The sequence below is a fragment of the Ursus arctos genome, unplaced genomic scaffold (assembly GCF_023065955.2).
Source record: "Ursus arctos isolate Adak ecotype North America unplaced genomic scaffold, UrsArc2.0 scaffold_1, whole genome shotgun sequence".
Taxonomy (NCBI): domain Eukaryota; kingdom Metazoa; phylum Chordata; class Mammalia; order Carnivora; family Ursidae; genus Ursus; species Ursus arctos.
The window spans coordinates 38634243-38655755 of NW_026622763.1; positions in this window are offsets into that span (position 1 = coordinate 38634243).

A 21513-nucleotide genomic window follows, 5' to 3' on the forward strand; every position below is an offset into this window, starting at 1 on the left:
CTATATTATCTGTATAGTCATGTCTTTCTAGGTAGATGATTGTAGATATAGATTATAGATATAGATAGATATAGATATAGATATAGATATAGATATAGATATAGATATAGATAGATACCCTTCAGGCTAACTTTGATCTAAGTCATATAAAAACTCAATCAAATAGTAGTACTCCCTGTTTTGAAAAGAATTTTGAGATCTGGGAGGGGCTCAATTTGAAAAGAGTGCTTTGGTCAACTACCAACATCTGCCATGATATAGAAGGTTGGGTAGACTGAGGTAGTGGCCATACATGTATCTGACATCCCTTTAATGAACTGGTTCCTCTTGATGAGATTGGAGCATCATGAGAAGTTATTAGTTTTGGACCTCAGCAATAATATTAGCTGCTTTCCTATATGGATGGCTTTGAAAGTCCCCCAGAGAAATCTAGATTGGATGCTGAACAAATAAGGATTCATGAAGACTGTGGGGTAGAAAAATTTTCTTCTCTCCCACTCTCTATATGTTTCTCCCTGCATGGTTCTAAGAGAACACCATGAGATCATGTTCTCTTTTTTTTTTTCTCTTCCTGTGGTCTCCTGGTCAAATAGTCTATTTTTTCTGTCAACAAACATCTGTGGAATGAACAACTAATTAATGTTCAGCTTGAACCAAGAAGTGTAATGTTTGCTATAAGATAAAAATTCTCTCGTTCTGGATATCTATAGACAAAGCTGCTTCTAATTCAGGCTATTATTGAAGTAAGGGTTGAAAACAATGAGAATTAGTATTGGCCCACAGATATATTTAGTTTGGCATAAATATTGTTTAAAAAAAATTGGATGTGAATATATTTAGAAAGAACATATGCTTTCTATTTCATTGTAGTCTTCACCATTCCCTAATCACTTAGCTTCGATCACTGAATTGCTTCAATCACTACATTTGTCTTCCTGGCCACTGAAAACATGAATGGTGAAATCTGGTTAAAGTCTCAAGTGATCTTCCCTCTTCTTCCTCTTTTTTGTAAAGATTGTTTATTTATTTATTTATTTGAGGTGGGGAAGGGGCAGAGGGAGAGAGAATCTCAAGTAGACTTCCCACTGAGTGCAGAGCCCAACGCAAGGTTCAATCTCACAACCCTGAGATCGTGCCCTTGAGCCGAGCTGAAACCAACAATCAGATGCTCCACTGACTGCATCACCCACGTGCCCCATGATCTTCCTTCTTTACATTTAACCCCTTTAAAATCAGCTTATTGGACACAAAATAGTTTTTTAAAAAACGCTGCTAGACATATAGCAGAATGTAATGAGGATAAAACTTGAGGTCTTGCCCTAAAAAAATGTTATCTTACAGAACCTTACTAAACTATTTTCAAACATTGCTATTCTGTGGTATAAAATAAACTCTGCTTAAAATAGAGACTTGGGTTTGAGACTTTACTTTGACACTTGCTACCCGTGTAATCTTAGTCAATCACAATTGTACTTAATCTTCACAAATAATGCTTTCATCAGGCATGCAACAAATACTTAATAAGCAGTTAAAGTGTTGAGGAAAAGCAAATGTGGAACCGGAGGGGAAATCTGGGCTGGAGCTACTGGAGCCCCTTGGCCATGACAAAGCATCAGAACTGATACAGATGGCAGAGGGGAGCCATTGTGATGTAAATGAAGCCCTGAGAGAGGACAACATGATTCTGGGCATCTGGGGTGAGGGGCAGAACAGGAAGGGATAGAAACATTAAGGCCTGGGCAAAGGTAAGGAAGTTTTAAAATAAATTGAAGAGCAGCTAGAGATTGGAAAAACTAGGAGAGAGCAGTAATAGGAAGACAGTGGCAGTGAAAACTAGGAAGGAAGTGTTCAGCCTTATTAAATGCTCCCCAGCAGTCAAACAAGAAAAGGAACAGGAAGTTACGCTCTACTGAGAAGACAGTGGTGATGAGATCCACGTAACACAGGGTGAAGTTGGAATTGAATTAAAGGCAACAAAAATATAGGATATCTTTCCAAAATCCAATAAGAAAAGGGAGAAAGATAAAAAGCTGTTGCAAGAAATGTGGGCTTATAAAAGGTTTGCTTAATGGAAGAAATTATAAACACATAGTTGCATAGAAAAACAAAAACAAAAACATTTTCATCCCTTACTCTCATACAGTACTTCTGACATCAGATGTTCAGGTTTTCCACACCAAGCAATTCTGACATTAACAACTTGGAGTTAGTATACGGCACAGAGGTTAAAGGCTCAGGCCCCCCCACTTCAGATACCAATCTCAAGTAGTAGGTCCTCCGGTTACTCACAACTTCCATCTGACTTAGCTATAGATGTGAGATTCCCTCAACCCCATCTTTGGATTTAATCCTTTGCTAGAACAACTTACAGAATTCTGAGAAACGTGTTTACCAGTTTATTATATAATAAACATTATGATAAAGGATACAGATGAACGACCAAAGGAAGAGAAACACAGGGCAAAGTCTGAAATGCTCCCAAGCGCAGAAGTTTCTGTCCCATGGAGCTGGGGTGGGCCACACTCCTAGCATATAGATATGTTCACTAACTCAGAACCTCTCTAAACTCTACATTTCAGAGATTTTTATGGAGGCTTCATCATTAATTCAGTCTCCAGCCCTCTCACCTTCATGAAGGATGGGGAGTGTGTTGAAAAGGTCGAAGCTTCTACCTACATTGGTTTTTCTGAGAGCCAGCTTCCATCTTAAAGCTATCCTGGAATTCATCAAGAGTCACCTCATTAGAATAAAAGACTCCTATCACTTAGGAAACCCCAAGGGTTTTAGGAGCTCTGTGTCAGGAACTAGGGGGCAGAGAGCAATACATGTATTTTCTGTCATTTCACAACAGTTTGATGAGGATGAGGAAGAACATTTAGAAAGGAAAGTTTGAAGATGAGGAGAAAGGGAGGATAACTGGCAAACGGAGGTGCATCCAGAGCACTGGTGGACAGATTGAGTTTAGATTGAAAGAGACATTATTTCCATTCTAGCAGAAACCAACAAGGCAAGTATGGATTTAGATTCAACTAAATTTGTAACGGGAGCACAGAAAGTTAGACACATTCTCAGTGATTCAGAAGAGTAAATATTCCACTGAGTGTGAACCAAAACAGAGTAAGAGTCAAAGCTGACTAAAGAAATGAAGATTGATCTACCCAATTAAACAAGGCCACAGATTGGTAGTGGAAGACATAACTGTGTGGTATTTGCCAGGAAAGTTTGTAGTAATGAAGAAGGTAAATTATTGTATTAGCTCATGGTTGGAATTTTGACAGTTGATTTGGATGGAATGGCAAAAGGGCCATTGATGAAGGAATGGGGAAAGGATTAATTGAAAAAATGTACTAGACGGATCTAATCTGGTGAGTGAAGGAAGTGGGGCATGAAGAGACTGATAGTTTAGTTTAAGAGACTGGAAAACCTAAAAGGGTCAGTAAAGAATGCAGAGGAAGTAGTTGAGTTAAGAATCCGGAAGCATAGAAACATAGGAAGTAATAAGAGAGTCAGGTATTTAAACTTAAAACTTTCAAAGGTGAAGCAGTTGTGAATATCATCTGGCAGTATTTATTAAAATGGATTTAAGATTAGGGGCACTTGGGTGGCTCAGCTGGTTTAAGCAGCCGACTGCGTTTTGGCTCCCATCATGATCTCATGGATCATGAGATCAAGCCCCCACAGCAGGCTCTGAGCTCAGTGGGGGACTTTGCCTAAAGATTCTCTCTGTCTTCCCTTCCTCCCACTCACATGTGCACTCTCACTCCTCTCTCTCTCTCTCTCTCTCTCTCTCAAATAAATAAATAAATCTTTAAAATGGATTTAAGATCTCAAACGAAGTAGAGGGAGTGAGGTAGTTGAAAACTGAGAAACTAGGTTTTAGGGTTTTGTTTTGTTTTGGACGGCTTGTTAACAGGAATGAAATCCTTCAGAATAATAAAAACACTTAAGGGTTGAGGGAAAACTGAGCCTGGTTCCACTTTTTCCAGTATATTAAGGCGTATACACCTAAGAGATAGCAGATGACAGAAATCGGCAGTGAACCAGGTATGGTATATCCAAATAATGTAAGTCCAAAAGAGCAGAAATTTTACAAGTGGCAGTGGGAAGCACATGGACTCCAGTCTCAACTCCTAAATCTAAGGGTGTTAAAAAATGAGCCACAGATGAATATCTATTATATGTATACATGGACAAGCAAGCTTCAATTAAGGTACAAAATTGAAAGAATTCTGGATGGTAATGGTAAGGAGGGCACTTGTGATGAGCCCTGGGCATTGTATGTAAGTGATGAATCACTAAATTCTACACCTGAAACTAATATTGCACTGTATGTTAACTAACTGGAATTTAAATAAGAAAGCAAAACTAAAAAAGACAATAATAATAATAATTTAAAATATTTTAAAAAGAGAGCAAGCTTTTATTGAGTGATCACTATGAATCAACTTTACACTAGGCAATTCATACAATAACATAATTTTATCCTTTCAAAAAACACTCTGAAATAAATATCAGTATTATACCCATTTTACAGATGAGAATAGTAAAACTGAGAGAGATCACATAAAGACCCCAAAGTGCATAAGTTGTGGACCAACATTTTAAACTGAGCAGTTGAAGTCCAAAGTGTGCAGACTAAACCTGTTTTCTATGCTAATTTCCAACCTAAGAATAATAAAAAGGAGTTTATCTGTTTTGGAATGAGGGTTCCAAGAGACAAAGAGGAACAATTTGGAAACTATATTAATTTGGTTATGCTGAGATAATAAGGCCCAAATCTCAGAAAGCCCACAAAAGTTTATTTCTCCTTCCCATTATATGTTGATTATAAGTTGCCTAGGAATTCACTTCTCATGAGTGGGCTCATGGATCCACCAATCTCTAGAATATTTTTCTCTGATGTTGCAGAAGAAACAACATTTTTGGATCAACTTGTACCTACAGTGAATTGCTTTCCCCCGAGAAGTAGCACACGCTCTTTCTCCTTATATTTCACTGGTCATGAACAGTCATATGACCAATAACTCAGTAAAAGAGCAAAAAGCATGAACATGTTATGTGCCATAGAGGCAAATAACTGGAAATATGAAGAAATATGTAATAATGGTTACTGCAGGAACGGAGAGAGCAGTACTAACTACTCTCCATTATTTCCTGTTGAGACTAAAAATAATGAGTGAGTTGATATCAGGATAAGTCTATGAGAAGAGATGTATAGTTGAAATAACTTCCTCTTTTGGTGGTGATCAAAGACAACAGAAACTCAGAGCTGTCTAGAAGGAATCAACCTTTGGTGAGAATTAAGTGCATTCATAAACATAAAGTCAAATCACAATGCCTGGCACATAGTCAAGGGCTCAACAGATAGTGTCAATTACTTATAAATTGCTAAGTGATAAGCAAATTACTATGTTTTAAAATAAGTGTTCATGTTCAAGTATTTTTTAATAAGTAAGATTGTTTGGTAACTTCTTATCAAGAACTTACAACAGTTCACTATTACAACCAGTTTATTATTATATGTTAATTAATAGCTACTAGACATATTTTCTGTTTATCATCACAGCCAAGCTCCTTTTAAGAGTGGTCTGTATTCATGTCCCACTTCTTCTTCTCACTGTTCAACAGTCTGTACCCTAGCTTCCTCTCCATATCTTCACTGATGGTATTATCAGTGACTTCCTAGCCAGAACCAAAGCCGATGGATCCTTTTAGCTCTTTCCTATTTTATCTCCGTCTTTAAAAAACTGAGTTATTTTTCCCATAATATCACATTCTCTTAGTTTATCTTATGTTTCTCTGGCTCCTTTGTAGGCCCTTCTTCATTTTCCCATTATTATATTGGTAGTCCTTAGAGCTCATCCATAGCCCTCCATTGTTCTCATGCTACATAACTCCTTGAGTTTATACATTCTGTGTCTTCAATTGCAATTAATATAATAATACCCACGCACATAGTTCCAGTCCACATTCCCTTATTTATAAAACTATTTATCAGATATCTTTCTTGGGATATTCCACAGGCTTTTCAAATTTAGGATGTCTAAAAGTCACCATTTTCCTCTGTAATTCCACTTCTCCCCTTCTCTGCATCTGGACTGGAGGATGTGCAAAGTGTCAAGAATGGAGGCTGAAAGGAAAGCATGAACCAGATAATAAAAGATCTATTACATTAGATTGAACCATATGAGATCGCTGAATTCATCATTTTTTGATCTGTAAAAATGGCATCTTCAGGGCACCTGGTTGGCTCAGTGGGTTAAGCCTCCAATTCTTGATTTCGGCACAGGTCATGATGTCAGGGTGGTGATACTGAGCCCTGTATTGGGCTCTGCACCGGGCCTGGATCATGCTTAAGATTCTCTCTCCCTCTTTCCCCCTTCCCTCACCTCAAGCTCGCTCTCTCTCTCTCTTTAAAAAAAAAAAAAAGAAAGAAAGAAAAGAAAGAAAAGAAAGAAAGAAAGAAAGAGAGAAAGAGAGAAAGAGAGAAAGAAAAGAAAAGATTCTTCCTCTCCCTCTGCACCCCCCACCCCTGTTGGTGTGCACACACACACTCTCTCTCTCTCCTTCTAAAAAAAAAAAAAAAGCATCTTCTTCAACAGAGAAACTGTACTTTACTCTAAGGGCAATGGGAATTCATTGAATCATTTTTATGTGAAAGTGATCTGTGATTTACATTTTAGAGAGAACCTCTGGTGTCAGTGTGAACAGTTTGGAGAAGAGTAAGGCTAATGGAAAGAATATCGGTTAAGAAACTATAGAGTAGAAACAACAATTGCTGGAGAGGATGTGGAGAAAGGGGATCCCTCCTACATTGTTGGTGGGAATGCAAGTTGGTACAACCACTCTGGAAAACAGTGTGGAGGTCCCTTAAAAAGTTAAAAATTGAGCTACCTTATGACCCAGCCATTGCACTACTGGGTATGTACCCCAAAGATACAGACATAGTGAAGAGAAGGGCCATATGCACCCCAATGTTCATAGCAGCATTGTCCACAATAGCTAAATCATGGAAGGAGCTGAGATGCCCTTCAACAGATGACTGGATTAAGAAGTTGTCATCCATATATACAATGGAATATTACTCAGCTATCAAAAAGAATGATTTCTCAACATTTGCTGCAACATGGATGGCACTGGAGGAGATAATGCTAAGTAAAATAAGTCAAGCAGAGAAAGACAATTATCATATGGTTTCTCTCATCTATGGAACATAAGAACTAGGAAGATCAGTAGGGGAAGAAAGGGATAAAGAAAGGGCAGGAAATCAGAAGGGGGAAGGAAGCATGAGAGACTATGGACTCTGAGAAACAAACTGAGGGCTTCAGAGGGGAGGAGAGTGGAGGAATGGGATAGGCTGGTGATGGGTAGTAAGGAGGGCACATATTGCATGGTGCACTGGGTGTTATACGCAACTAATGAATCATCAAACTTTACATCAAAAACCAGGGATGTACTGTATGGTGACTAACATAATATAATAAAAAAATTTAAAAAAAAAAGAAACTATAGAGTAATCCAGAAAGGTGTGGCTACGGTTATTGAGTGGAATTAAAATTTTGAAGATGTTTGGGAGGTAGACTTGATAGAGGTTGGCAGTTAGCCATGGAAGGGGAAGGAGGAAAAGAAAATATATGAGAATGATGGAAGATTAATGCATTCAGCAACTAAAAGGATATTGTCACCATTCACTGGGCTATAGAATGTTAGAGAAACAGGTTTAACATTGATGATCATAAAGATCACTATTAGGCATGACAGATTTGAAGTGGAGATCTTTATTAAGGAGTTGGATATAAGGATCTGAATTTAAATTGACAGGGCTAGAACCAGAGATCTACGAGCCATTTACATGTGGAGAAACTGAAATTGAAAGAATAAATCCTGACTTTTTTTTTTTGGTGGTGGTTGTTGTTTTATCCAACAGTGACTGAGGATGCAGGGTGAGCTCACTTTGCCTGTGCAAAGATGGTGGAGTAGATTTAGATATTGCAAGACAGAACCATGTTATTCTTGCTGCAGTGCAATCATTCTACCGCAGTCGTTGGGGGCCCCGTAATGATCTCATTATTCCGAATATGTGATTTCTCCATCGATGGGGATAGAGAGAGGTCTTCACTGCAATATTACTCCTTCGTGGGTCATAAAAGGAATATGTCTAGCCCTTATTGAAGTGTAACAGAGGGAATTAAGTGTCCTCTGTCAATAGTGTGATTGTTTCCCTTCCCTGGTAGATTCCACGTGGCTTAAAGGCAGTGATCTCATCTAAATCCTCGCACCTAGGAAATTAGAATACATCAGATAAAAAGTTGTAGGATTATGTTAATCCCACAAATGATGTAACATATTCAGGTAAATACTGAATACTTGTTTCACAAATGGGAAAGGACGATTTTAACACGATTAGAAGTAAAAATATGAACTCATTTTTTTGTTTTCATGATGCATGTAAAATTTGAGTAAAGTGTCACATTTGTTGCCTGTTTGCTGCCAGATCCATTTCTCATCCTTTCCCTGCTTATCCTCATCTCATAGGGTATGCTATTTCAAGCTCTCCTGACAACTGGTTTCTAGTAGGTTCAACTCATGGGAGGAACTGGTGGAAGATTGGGGGACAGGAGTACAAGTCAGACTGCTTCCTCTTTTTCTTCTGTGTCTTTGTCTTCATCTTCATCTTATCTTCATTCTGCCTCCCGCCCCTCACCCCTCTCTGCTATTGATGACATCCCCAGCAGTAGACACTTTTCTTCCATGGTTCTGAGACCATGACTCCAGTTCCTTTTGAATAGTCCCTCCCATAGTGTCCCTATCTTCTACCAGGTAGACTCAGGTCTTGGACTCTGTTACGCCATCCCCTGTTTTTGTCTCTCTAGCCCTACACATGCAGAAGCTTCCTGCTATGGCTAATGTCCAGGTTGCCTCTCCTTATTTTTTTAACTTGTGCATCACTTGTACAACCAATTACTTGTATCAGATCTTCTGTTTAAAATTTCTAGACCAGTTTCTGATTTTCTCTTAGTATTTTAACTGACAAAAAGGCTAAGTCAATCTGAGGAATAATGATGGATTTATGGAATTAGAGAGACTAGACTAAGAGAAGTAGCAGTCCCAGTGCTCTGTAGTATCCAACCACACCTAGATTCTTTGGTTTAGTTAATTTTAAGAATATGTTGAAGCAGAGTGCCCAGAGTAGCACAGACTCTGTTAGTGAGGGATATAGACCTCACTACATGAAGCAGAATAAAAAGTCTTGGAGTGTAGATACCAGAGTCATTTTGACTATTGAAGATGTGGTCACACTGAAAAAGAAACAAATATAGTTTATATTGTTCTATGGTGAGAAATAAAGAGGATCAGATTGTGAATGAACATAAAAAGAACTTTCTAATAAACAAAAATGAACGGACTGCTTCAATGTCAATCACTGCAAATGGCCAAGCATAGGCTGTAGGGCTATTTTCAAGAGAGTCCTATACTAGCATGAGGCTGTACTGGATGATATATAAAATCTTTCCTAGATTAGAAAGTACATGGCATATAATACCAAAGGCATGATCCATGAAAGAAACAATTGATAAGCTGCACTGCATTAAAATTAAAAACTTCTGCTCTGAGAAAGACAAAGTCAAAAGAATGAAAAGATAAGATACAGACTGGAAGACAATGTTTGCAAAAGACACATCCGATAAAGGACTCTATCCAAAATATACAAAGAACTCTCAAAAATTAACAATAGGAAATGAACTACCTGATTTAAAAATGGGCCAAAGACCTTAACAGACACCTCACCAAAAAAGATATACAGATTGCAAAGAAGCATATCAAAAGATGTTCCATATAATATGTCATCAGGGAAATGCAAATTAAAACAATAATGAAATAATATTACACACCCATTAGAATTGCCAAAATCCAAACTCCTGACAACATTAAATGCTACAACACCAAATGAGGAAGTGGAGCACAAGGAGTTCTCGTTTATTGCTGGTAGGAATGAAAAATGGCATGGCTACTTTGGAAGACAATTTGGTGGTTTCTTACAAAACTAAACATACTCTTACCATATAATCCAGCAAGTGCACTTCTTGATATCCACTCAAAAAAGTTGAAAACTTACATCCATACAAATACTTGCACATGGGTGTTGATAGCAGGTTTTTTTCATAATTGGCAAAACTTGGAACCAGTGAAGAGGTCGTTGAGTAGGTGAATATATAAATGAACTGTGGTACATCTAGACAATGAAATATTATTCAACACTAAAAAAATAAAAAACCAACAAGAGCTATCTGGCCATGGAAAGACATGGAGGAAACTTAAATACATATTACTAAGTGAAAGAAGCCAATTGGCAAAGGTTACATACTGTAGCCAGTATCTATCCATACTGTATAGATTCCAACTGTCTGACATTCTGGAAAAGACAAAACTGTGGAGACAGTTAAAAGATCCATAGTTTCCAAGGGTTGAGGGTGGGGAAGGATGACTAGGTGGGGCACATAAGATTTTTAAGGCAGTGAAAATACTCTATATGATACTATAATGATGGGTACATATCTTTATACATTTGTCCAAACCCATTGAACATATAGGACCCAGTGAGTCCTAATGTAAACTATGGACTTTCAGTGATGATAATGTACCAACGTAGGTTCATCAACTGTAAGAAATGTACCACTCTGGTGGGTGATGTTGTTAATGAGAGAAGCTATGTATATGTTGGGTTAGGACATACATGGAAAGTCTCTGGACCTTCCTCTTAATTTTGCTGTGAACCTAAAACTGCTCTAAAAAATTAAAGTATTAAAAAAAAAAAAGTCCATGGCTTACCCAGGTCTCTGCAACCAGACCAGCTAAAGTAGCAGAATGATCACAGTATCCCTAAATGAAGGAAGGTCTAAAATTTCCTCAGTTTAAAGATACTTATTTAAGCCAATAAAATTCAATGCCATCCACCTATTTCCGAAGTTTCTCGCAGTTGGCAATTTACATTTGCAAGACTAAGATGTGGCTCATTTTATATCATGTTCCTCTCAAAATAGGCTCTGACGATTTGTGGCGTGTTATTTGGGTGGAAATTATCAAAGAAGGCTGCTATTTCAATAGGATTGATACTTGCCCATCTGGGTAGATCCATATCACAACCGCTCGTTGATAGACATATTTTTATATAAAACCTAAATCTTGTTTTACCTCTACAGATTTTTTTCACCTCGCTTTCTCCTTGATTTTATCCCAAGTATTTTGAAAATGTTCCAATTTTGACATCTATCCAATTGCAGAGAACTCTAGCATAAAATGAAGAAAGACACGTGAAAAGAACAGCATTAACCATATAAAACATATTCATGCCACATTTATAAGGCAATCAGAGAAAACATGCCTATATACCCAAGATATGCAGTCTTACATGTGTAACAATCCAGCTGATAAAGGAATAAAGCTTTCATTTATATATGCTGACCAACTAATTATATATTTTCTTTTTAACAGTAACTAAAATTCAGATGCCACTTAATTGCTGTATTTTTCCATGATTGAACAAACAAAAAATTCTCCATGTATCAGTTGCAACAAACATATTTACATCTATTTTTCTCCGTAGTTTTATTATAAATTTCTTTCTTCTTGGGCCCAAGGCATATACACAAATAAAGTATTTCTATCTGCTGCATGTAATGTTGGATGATAAAACCACCCCTAAAACTCAGTGGCTTAAAATAATAAGCATGTACTCAGCTTACAAGCCTTCAACTGAGCAGATCAGGCTAAACTTGTCTGGGTTGGGCTCGGTTGGGCTCACTCATGTATCTGATGGTTAGCTGGTTAGCTGGCTATAGACATAGCCATGGCTAGACCATTTGCCTTCCATCGTTCAGCAAGGTATCTTGAGCATGTTCTAAGGGCAAAAGCTAAGAAGAAAAAAAGCAGATAGAATCTGCAAGTGCCTTTCTAAAAAGTCTCTTGCTTCAAGTTTGTTCCAATCTGTTACCAAAGTGTTACCAATTTTTGTGACCAAAAAAGTCTCATGACCCAGCACGGAAGCAGTGTGGAGGGTACAACCAGTGGCTGTGGGGACAGCACAGCTGGATAAATAGGGGTCGTCGATAGCACATGAAACAAATAAAGAAAATATTCTTAAGTGCACAGTTTATGCCATTATACATGTGTAGTAACCTATCTAATAATTGGATAAATCTCTTTATCTGTGTTGATCCATAGGCTAAATGTTTCTATTGAGCAAAAAATTAAAAACTTAGATGCCATCTATTTACAATATTTTCCTTGACTGAAACTTTAAAATAGTCCATATTGATCATTTGCTGGCGAACTTATTTACATTTACTCTACTTGATCTTGACTGTAAGAGTCTTTTCACTTTCAGCCCAATGAATAAATAAAACCACAAACCCCTTCCTGGTGTGCTTTTGGTTTTGCTGGAGAGCTTCTGCCCTTGACTTGAGGTACTGACTGTTTATTTCCATGAGTCAAAAAGCAAAATTTAAACATATCAAATTGTCCATAGCCCATGGTGGACCTTTGGCAAAACATAATGCAGCAATTTAAAGATGTTTATGGAAATAACTATTGCTGGCTGAATACAGAGAATTATTTATCATCAGCTCTTGCTTTCCGTTCTTTATCTCCTTCGCAGGAGTAAGAGATCACCATTCTGTGGACATATCTGAAAAAATTAGCAGTCATAAGCCCTGACCCTTTTACCAAATAAGTTTTTAAAAATATTTTTTTAAAAATTGTAGAATAAACAATCCAGGTTGTGTCTTCTCAAACTTCTTGAATAACTGAATAGGTTATACTACAAAAAGTAGGCAATGTTAAAGGTCTTTTTTTTTCTTCTTCAAAGAGGGTCTTCAGGGGCGCCTGGTGGCTCAGTCGTTAAGTGTCTGCTTTCGGCCCAGGGGGGGATCCCAGGGCCCTGGGATCGAGCCCCACATCGGGCTCCGTGCTCTGCTGGGAGCCTGCTTCTTCCTCTCCCACTCCCCCTGCTTGTGTTCCCTCTCTTGCTGGCTGTCTCTTTCTCTGTCAAATAAATAAATAAAATCTTAAAAACAAAAAACAAAAAACAAAGAGGGTCTTCAGAGAAGATGCTAGCTACTGTAGTAGACAGAAACCAAAAGACCATTTCATATGAGATTTCCCTTTTGCTTTACTTTCCTGGATTCAAAAGGACACTCATACATTGGCAAGAATATCACTTATTACAAATAAGTATCCCAACAAATGAGCACATTTTAAAACAACAAAGAGTGTACAAAAGTTCAGTCTTCTGGAAAATGTTTGAAAGATATTGCGGATTTTTCCATTTACAGAAGCTTATTGTTATTTTCTTTTCCACATCTGCAATTCATTTGAATGACTTCCCGACAATTCAATGGATAAAGGTGCCAAAATGTTGCTACTAATAATTCTCAAGCAGCTTCTTCCTTTGCTTTTAAATAGAAGATCTTTAGTACATAGAAAGGCACTTAGTTTCATGGGAACCAGTATTCAGATTCCTAACTGCAAAACTTTAGTTTTGGTGAACCTATTTTGTGAAAATACGATGCACTAGCAGTTAGAGGAATTGGACTGCAAGAGAAATATGACAGTGTTTAGTTTGTATTCTCAGATCAGTTGAATGCAGGAAACTAAGATCAGTTCAACTGGGTCTCACAGAGATTGCTGTGAACATTTGGCAACTTCCCCAAGCCCTAGCTTCCTCACCTGCTTATCATTTTTATAACTATAGCTGAGACATAAATGTCCCAAAGAAGCTTACTTACTTAAGAAAAAAAAGAAAAGTCCATAGAAAATCATTCAATAGAGGACAGTATTCTGTGATATAAATCCCCAATCTCCTTTTGTAAATGTAGATTTTTGCATTTTGCATTCCCTAAAAGGAGCCACACCTATATTTCTAGAATAAACAACCACAGAACTTCCTTAGTTCAGGGGCTGAAAATATAAAAGTAAAGGTGTTTTTGTCCCACTGGCACAGATGCTTTAAGCTTTAAAAGAACCTCCTATTTCCTAATCCCTCTCTCCATCTTCTTGCCAAGCTCTCTGGAAATCTGAGTTTTGGACACCCTCCAATACCACATCTCATCCATATGCCTGCCCCAGAGGAAGACATTCCGCAGGCTCTTTCCTTCACTCTATGAATGATTCATGTGTTAAGATCTTAAATACTAGCTGAAGCAAGGACCCTAATGGCTTAAAAACCTGATCTGACGTCAAGGAAATGCACTGTTTTGGTGACATGCTCCCAAGGCTGGTTGTTTATCCTTGTTCAATCCAATCAGAGAGCTCTTTATTAGGCAAGGAGAGGGCTTGACAGTGTCCTCTTCTTGAGATCTTTTCTGACGCATTTCTGATGAGCCTGTCAGCTCTGTTATCAAAGTTGGGGAATGGACTCTTGCGGACAACAATATATTTAAGTTTACACCGGAAAAAGTAAGTGGAAAGTTAATTCAATTATTTTCCTCCAAGAAAAATAAGCCATACTGAAAAGTCACTTTCACCACCTACAGCAAGATCACAAATTAAAATGCCTCCAGGGGGAAGATGCTAACTAAAGTCAGCTAGTGGACAAGTGGAAATGGTCAAACCAGAGTGCACGTCCAGTGGGAAAGGAGGCTGCCCCTATGGAGGGGCAGTTTGAGGGTTTTTAAGTGAGCACACAGAATCGGAATTGCTGGAACTTCCAGAACTTGAATAGAAGCCAGAAATCTTCATTTTCATGTGAAATCTCCTGATTTTAAACTTTGGCAATTAATTCAGACAAATGTAAACACTGGATGAGCCAAACATACGCGATGATAAGCCAGATTTGGCCTATACAGACAAGTTTGCAGGCTTTGACCTATAGCTATACTTCCCCTTATTTTATTTAAAAGTGTTTAAAAGTTGTGGAGAAAAATAAAATGGAGCTCAGATTTTTTAAAAATATTAGTAACACTCTGTCACAAGACTATAAAATGGAAGAAAATGATTTCATTTTATGGAACAGGGAAGGAGTATTGGCCTTCATGATAGCTGGTTTTGAGTTAAAATCTTGGCTCAACTATCTCCTAGCTGCTGGAACTAGAGGATGTTACCTAAACTCTCTAAACTTAATTTGTGAAATGGTGATACTAATATTCACTTCTTGCAGTTGTTAGAAGAAGATAGTGTACTGTTTACATGAATTTCATAATTACATAGTTTCTAACACATAGTAAGAACTATTGATATCAGTACAATTTTGATGGTCTTTTACATAATTAAGCTTTATAGGTTATTTAGGAAACTAATTATATTAGTGAATATTACCAAACCAAATAATGGGCACAGTTCAAGTTCTAATACTTTTAATCATTAAAGCAATCCTATGAAGTAGGTTCTATTTTCAACTCCACTTTATACATAAGGAAACAGGCTAATTGCGACTGATTAACATACTCAAGATCACACAAATAATAAAGGGGTAGGTGGAGGAAGGGCATGATTAGACAAAGGTGCCTGTCTCCAGCCCCTGTAGTCTTAACCATTACACTAAATTAAAAAGTATGCTATATTCAAATTAATCTTTGAAATTATTCTGTTTAAAAACACACAAAAAACCAGATAACAGGTCCAAAACGGAGTCACTTGTGCTAAGCCCCACATCATCAAAGTGGGATTTAATACATGACTTAATTAAAGCTTCAGCCTCCCTCAGGAATGGAATCTTAAACCAGTCAATCTGGAGTTACCTGGTCAGCACTAGTGAGGCTATTGGCTTGATAGACCCCATCGGTGTCCCCTGAAGAAAGGTGATCTTGCCACAATCAGTAACTTGCTAGTAACTACCAAGACCCACCCCCTTCTGCCTATAAAAATTTTCATTTTGTACAGCTCTTCAGGGCTCCTTTCTTCCTGTAGATGGGATGCTATCCAATTCATGAATTCTTGAATAAAGCAAATAAGATCTTTCAAATTTACTCAGTTGAATTTTGTTTTTTTAACATTTCCAAGCTATAAAGGTCTTGGAATTGGGAAAGGCATTTCAAGGAAGAAGAGATGCATTCTCTTCTGACTGCAAAAGATCACCCCAAGCAATTCAATGTAGACATTTCTTGTTTTTTTTTTTATGTTCAGTTAGCCACTGTATAGTACATCATTAGTTTTTGATGTAGTGTTCAGTGATTCATTAGTTACATATAATACCCAGTGCTCATCACAACACATGCCCTCCTTAATCCAGATTTATTTTAAACAGTGCATGGTAACCTCTGGAAGTTACACAAATATCTCTCTCTCTCTCTCTCTCTCTTTCTCTGTGTGTGTGTGTGTGTGTGTGTGTGTGTGTGTGTGTGTGTTCCTACGAATTTAAATCTCTTGCCTTGGTGTAAATTGAATCATTCTTTATATGAGTAATTTGTGATTAGTAACTCTTTGACAGTATTTACATAGAATTAGTTTTTTTTAGAAAAAGTACCGGAGCCTACAAAAAGTGTAGATTATATGTTTACTGAAGGCAGAAAAAATGTCTTTTTTACTTAAATTTACATCATTTAACACCCTGAAAAGTTTGGGTAGACTAGCCATCTTCCATTTTCTCTCTTTTTGCTATCAGAAACTCAATCCCACCTTTTCCTATTGAAAGGAAAGGTGAGTTCATTCCTAGCTCCAGAGATAGATCTTGGTTTGTCCACAAATGGCTCTTCCCTGGTGTTTCCTACCTATTTAGAGGCAAGCCCTTGACCTGAATTGGCCCAATCATACTAATGGGAGAGACTTGCCTCCAGTGCTTGATGTAAAAGATTTGTCTCTCCGGCTCTTGCTGCTGGGAACAAGGCCTGTAGGGCCAATTGACATAACAAACCAACTTCCTCTTGCAACTACAAGAAGAGCCAGATTCAGAATGAGGTCAACACTCAAGACAGCAGAGCAGAAGGTCAGAAAGAAGTAAGATTTTTCATGGAATTTTTGGATTAGAATCCACAGACCATCTTGGTTTGTTGTGGGGTTTTTTTTGTTTTTTTTTTTTGGTTTTATGTGATAATAAATCCTCTTATTATCAGGGATTTTTGTTACTTATAGTGAACATCATTCTAAATGATAAACTATAGTTTTCACATACTATATAATTAATAAATATTTGTAGAATTTTAACCGACTAAGCCACCCAGGTATCCCTTGCAGAATTTTAAATCATTCAATGTATTTTTTCATTCTATTAACTCTACCTGTGGGAAACTAAAGAAGTTGGATCTCGTGGCTATAGCCCCAGTACCACCATCTTTCCTGTGGTCAGATGTAGTCAGAGTATCTAAGGAGAGACTAAACAGCCTCTGCCAAGTGAGGCTACTAATACTTCAACCTTCGCCAGTGACAGTGACATGAAGTTTCTGTCCAGTCAAACTGATATGCCTGGAATTGTAGCTAATATCATCTTTTTCTTGAAGGCCAAAATATTTGTTTCTGTTAATTAGTAAGTTCCATGAAGTCAGAAATCACATTTGTAAATATTTGCCAAGTGCAATTAATGCTTTCTCACTCCCATTCAACTGAGATCAGAAACTAGATAAATTTTCTTAATCTTGTGCAAAATAAAGGAAAGAGATATTCAACCAGAAATTGTACTAATAATCCTTTAAGTTTAGTCAGGGGTTCTTACCTTTAGTAAGAACAACAGAAATATCTGTGGAGCTTTTAAAAAAATATCTCTGCCTTCTCCCCATCCCCAGAATTTATTTTCCATTGGTCTGAGATAGAATTAGAGATTAGTAGTGGTTTGAAGTTCCCAGGTGATTTGAATTGCAACCCAGGTTATAATATAGCAGCTTAATTACTGAAGTGGGAAATCTCAAAGCTATATTACTGTTTCTTCTTCAAATGGACCTTCAGCAGAGTTGCTGTGTACAGATAACACATTTCTACTCTCTGTAAGTAATTTTTCAAAAGACTCAAATAGTTGTTGACATAACTGGATCACATTCAAACAATTAGTTATAGCATCTGAGATATTGAATGGTTATTTAAACATCAAAGATTTTTTTTTCAATTTTGAAAGTATAAAAGAAATCCAGAGAAGATTTCATGAAGATTTTTTTTTTTTGTCTACAACTATGTGAATTATTAAAAGAAATGTTTTGCTCATATTACTGACGAAAATTCAGGAAAACACTTTCAATGTAAATAAATGACTCAAGAAAGCTGAAGCGCAGATTGGCCTTTGAGATCATCTTCTTCAGTATTTCTCAAAGTGTGGTCTTCAGCCCACTTGCATCAGGCACTTATGAAAATGCAGTTTGAGGGCCCATTCCTGATCTACTGAATCAGAATCTCTGGGGCCGGAGCCCAAGAATCACATTTCCAATGAGACCACAGGTGATTGATTCTACTGTACACTGATGAACTCTAAACTTTGAGAGTTATGGATCCTTATTCAAGAAGTTCTTGAAATTTTTCATCTTTTTTACATACTGCCTTTTGGCCCATTGAGATTCTTACATTTGATTAGTTGAAGAAGAAGAAGAAGAAGAAGAAGAAGAAGAAGAAGAAGAAGAAGAAGAAGAAGAAGAAGAAGAAAAAGAAAGAAAGAAAGAAAGAAAGAAAGAAAGAAAGAAAGAAAGAAAGAAAGAAAGAGAAGAGAGAAAAAGAAGAAAGAAAAGAATAGAAAAAAAAAAAAAGAAAATCCCTTAATCTTCCCTAGCTTGGCAGGGACTCAGATAACCTACTTTTTGTGGCATCCTCTCCATTTAACCGCATTTACTACACTATGAAAGTACTACACAAATATTTTTGGATTAGTTCCTCAGGAAGCAGCCACTTCAAGAAAAAGAAGACACACAAATATTCAGATCACAAGGTTAACATTTGTTTCTTTGAAATGTATAATATACACATGGGCTCTCAAAAGCGTTAAAAACTTAGCAAAGACCTTATCATGGTAAAATAAACTCTTTCAAAATAATCACTAACATTATAATAATCACATACTTTTCAACTTATAAAGCACTATCTAAATCATTGCACAACACCCCAGAAGTAAATGTGAGTTTTAGATTGGTGACATGACTTCTCTCAAATCATGGAGCCGGTGTGTAGCAGAGGTGGAGATCCACATGTTCGTGCTTCCTGATGGCTACTCTACTCAAACGCAAGTATTTTCTCTCTCATCTCTTGTCCAGCTGCCAAAGGATTCATTTTCCTCCCACTATGATAATTTGTCCCTCTCCTCAGTACCATGTAAGTAAACTTTCCTCCTTATAGGTTTCTCAAAAGCAGGAGTAATAATCACAACTCCCTATCATTCGAACATAGGGATGTTTACTACTTTTTTCAAAGAAATTCTGTTACAGCCAAGATGCTTCCTGTATAGCAAAGTTAAGGGTCCATCTCTGGACCCAGCAGACATTTTGTAACCCTCCCCCAAGAATTCACTCTTTTCTGTCACTATTGCCCCATCACCAAAGACCAACTTTTGATCCCTATTGTCAGGAACTCATACAATTGTACAGTTGAGCCATTGTACTCCACATAAGGCATCAGCCAAGAGGGTTACTAGAGCCATGGGAAACCTAGCCCAGGCTCCTCTCAGCCAGTCTTGAGTCAACCTAAGATAGGGATGTCTTCTTGTAACTGGTAGGTCCAGAGAGGGATACCTTTTCAGAATTTGTCCATAAAGGGGAAGCACCTTTTCCTAAATTGCATAAAGACACCGTATATAGCACTGGTGTCCCCACCTACATGCATCCCAGAAAGGGGAAGGAAAAAAGGAAGGAAGGAAGGAAGGAAGGAAGGAAGGAAGGAAGGAAGGAAGGAAGGAAGGAAGGAAGGAAGGAAGGAAGGAAAAAAATGCTAGTGCTTCACAAGGCTAAGTTTTGTTTTGTTTTGTTTAACAGAGACGGTTACACTATAGTTTGTGCAGAACTGGAAGTCTACAATCAAAATCACATCCAGTTACTATTTATTGCCCAGTCCAAGCTTGTGATGTAATTGCTTCTTCATTCATTACATTTCACGTTAGGGATAATGAGATCAGCCTTTACCCAACTTCAGGCAGCCATAAAACTGAGATTTGCAGCTACCACTGCAAAGTCAGTGAGTGTTACAAGAACTATGGATCAGAACAGGAGTAAAGAATCTATGTAAGAATAGGAAGCTCCAGGGCTGTGTGTTCCCAGATCTTAGTGCCACATAAGCCACCTGGACAGCGTATGAAAAATGCTGATTCCTGGACACCCCAGATACCCTGATTTGGATCTGGGGTAGGGCCAGCTCCATCTCCAGAATTCTGTGAAGGGTAGGGCTTAGGGGAGGCCATCTGGTTGGAAGAGGAAGCTGGGAGCTTTGCCATCAGGCTATGTTTGCAAAGCAAGCACACTCTTTTTAACTTGGTGTGTATGTTACAGAGCAATATCGATATTAAAGTTCCCTAAATATACTTTTATTCACACTTTATGTAAGAATGATTAAATTGGCCATATTAAAAGTAATATTTTTATGTGAGAATGGTGGGAGTCAGTGGAGATCAGGGTGGGTACAACCCTGGGCACTAACACTGAATGAAGCCCAGCCATCAGGCTTTTCAGCCATCACCAGAGAAGAACCTTGTTTTTTGTTTCGTTCATTCATCACAATATTAATTGAGTTACCAGTATGTGTCAGGCATTGTTCTATGTAGATTCTTGGGATACAGTAATAATAATAATTAATAATAACAACAACAATAATAATAACTGGTAAAATTCCTTCCCTGTGGATTATATTTTAGTCAAGGAAAGCAGGCAATAAACAATAAACTTAAGATATCAGAGAGTTATACATTAGTTTAAAAGGTGTTTCTCATCTCTGAGAAACACGATCGTAGGAAGCAATACATTCCTTACTGAGACACCCCCCTAATATATATTTAGACTGTTATTAGGGCATTCTCCTAGGAAGCCAAGTTACTAAAGCTAGAAGCAAACTAGATGTACCTCCCTAGGCTTCAAAATGAAAAATGCTAAACTTGTCTGGGTTTGAACATGAGTGTGTACACATACAAGTTTAAACACCTTGTAGACAACTATCAAATCTTACCTACGTCTCCCTAGACTCTAACTCCTATATTGTTTGCGCCGTACAATGTTCCCTTTCCAAGCAGTTAAGCAAGCCTTGTGGTATCTACTAAGGGACCATTGTGAATTGAGCCAGTTCCATGCCTAAACATTTATAAAGTTACCAAACACACATATACAAATTGATATAAGGATAAAAATAGCTCAATCATTCCTTTTCTTATACAGGAAGATGTGCAATTCATTTAGAAAGCTAAGGAGAGATAAAATGACTTTATACTAATTCCCTTAATTTAATCACACCAAATGTCAGGACAGTGTCATTTAAAATCCTTTAATGATTTTAAAACAAATGGTCCCTGTAGCAGGAAAATAGTTGAACTAACATTGCTAAAATTAATTTAATTTCTTTGGAATTGAAATATTAAATGAGCCCATTCTATCCCATTTACTTTTCAAATAGTGTTAGAAAATACCTGAGGAC